General features: G+C 43.3%; 1 pseudogene; it reads right to left on the minus strand.

The window, feature by feature from the left end:
* LOC114312444 (UDP-glycosyltransferase 91A1 pseudogene) lies at positions 1 to 1,924 on the minus strand (annotated as a pseudogene).
* Positions 1,925 to 2,365: the final 441 nt, after the last annotated feature.

Consider the following 2,365-nt stretch of genomic DNA (forward strand, 5'->3'; position numbering starts at 1 on the left):
TATTGTAAGTGTAATCCAAAGGTCAAAAATCTTTCATGGCCATTTTCATAAAAGACTTTTCATGATACCTAGCATTACTATTTTGAGATAATCCAAAAAATTATTCACGTAGCTATCTTCTACAGCTTCGTTAACAAGTAACCCGCTCATCTCTTTAACCTTCTCCCTGTAAATCCTGCCTTCATCCTCAACGATCACTAGTCTCAGTGAGTCAGCCACCAAGTCTCTCGTGAACGACCCATCTTGCTCCTCTCTCGGTATCAAGTATGCCATTCTCTTCTCTTCCAAAAGCCTAGCGATCAACCCTGTGTCTGCCAGGGAAGACAACAAAATGAGTGGCTTCATGAACTATATAGCCTCAACAACTGAACTCAACCTAGAGTGAGACAAGAACCCACCCACCGAGTCATGACTCAGTATCTTGAGTTGAGGCTCCCAACTAGTGCAAACTACACCTCGTTCCTTAGTTCTCTCCTCAAACCCGTTTGGTAACTCGATCACCTCAACATCAGCCACACCACGCCAATTCCTCAGAACCTAAAAAAATGGTAACTCAGATAGCTCTAACCCGAGAGCTATCTCGGTGAGTTCGGCTTGATTTGGCTTTGCTTTGCTCCCGAAGGCAACGCAGGCAACCGACCTTTTAGCTTGCTTGTTAAGCCACTCTTTAATCTCCGTCCAAGCTTCACCATTGTCACTACTATCAGACGTTGTGGTGGGAAGTAGACCGATGGGTATAATCGGCTTGTAGTGAATATGTTGAAGAAGTTTTAACCATTCGGGTTCAAACTCATAAGAGCTTCTCACAGCCAACACGTCACAAGCTTCGATGCCTGCTCCAAACCGATATGTAGCGGGAATGTTTTCGTCATCGACACTGGCTACGTCGTCAAAGATACACTTAACCTCAAAGAGTCGAAAGCATGCGATGTTAGATTTAAAGGGGATCCATTTGGGTGTAACAGTGAAGTCCTCGGGCGCTGTACGATCATCTTCGCCCTTCAAGACTGGTATGGGACTAGCAAAGCACAATGTAGCGGCAATGAAGAAGCTGAAGAAGACGCTAGAAATGCCAAGTTTGGCAGCACAGCAACAAGGCCTAGCCAATAAGGTGCGAAATCGTAAATCACCCAATCGGGAGCCATATCTGCTAGAAGCTGAGTCATGGGTTGTTGGAGTTGATCGTAGGCCATCTTCAGATACTTGACCTTGTCATAGGGAAGATCGGTGGTGGACTCTGTGTTTTCGGGGAGTTTTTCGACCTGAGGTAATTGAAGCTTCACTAGATTGATGAGAGAGGCTAGCTTTTAAGGCATTTTTGGGAGTTTGTCGATGTTTCTAGGAGTGGATACAAAGGAGACCGTGTGACCCTTTTGAGCTATGAGCTTGGAGAGCTCTAGGAAAGGAATCATGTGACCAAAGGCTAACCATGGAAGCATAACTATGTATAGCTTATCATCACTTTCCAAGGATGGTTTAGGCATGGACTCCATATTCGGAACTGGATAGTATACGACTAGTCGAGTGTCTATCACTTGATGGGAAACAAGCAAGCTAAATAGAGTGATTGCTAGTTAGAGCATTATGCATCACTTGTTAGCCGGTACTATAACTAAACATTAGTTGTATGTGTTATATATGTTATTATATTATAGAGCAATATTGACTATAATATACAACCTGCCAAAGAAATTTTATAGTGAGAGAGTGGGAAGTAGTCTGGTTGTGGCAATGGAAACCCATGGTGGAGAGTGGAAGCCGGTGGTGAAACGAAGGAACAGAGTGATTGGAAGGTTGTATGGAAATAGAGCAAGATTGATCTCTGTCTTTGTGGATAACTTACCCGAATCCATTAATCCAAAAGGCCTATTTACTTTGTTTAATAAGTTTGGAGCTATAAAGGATGTCTTTATTCCAAACAAAAGGAGACGGTCATCCAATACAAGATTTGGTTTCGTAAGATATGACTGCACAGTGGTTGCTACTGTGGCAATACAAAAAGTGAATGGATTGTGGGTGGATGACAGAGCACTAAAGGTTAAGGAAGCTGATTTCAGTAGTGATCAACGCAGACTGGTGAAACAGAGCACTCTTGGAGCTATGAATTCGCCCAAACGGAAGGTGGTTGTTGAGGGTTGGGGTGTACAAAATAATAGAGAAGCTACGAAAACGTTTGCAGAAGCTCTTATTGGAAAAACGGAGGTAGGCCAATCAAGGCTATGGGTGAAAACACGAGAGGTGGGAAACGGATGGTTGTATGGGAGTGTGATAATTAGATTACACCATCATGTCACGAAGGCCGATTTCAAACATGAAGCTCGTTGTAGGGGATTGAAGAAAGGTAGAATTTGAGATGGTAGAGGTA

Source organism: Camellia sinensis, chromosome 11 (assembly GCF_055761805.1).
Source record: "Camellia sinensis isolate YWXY chromosome 11, ASM5576180v1, whole genome shotgun sequence".
In the NCBI taxonomy this organism is placed as follows: Eukaryota; Viridiplantae; Streptophyta; class Magnoliopsida; order Ericales; family Theaceae; genus Camellia; species Camellia sinensis.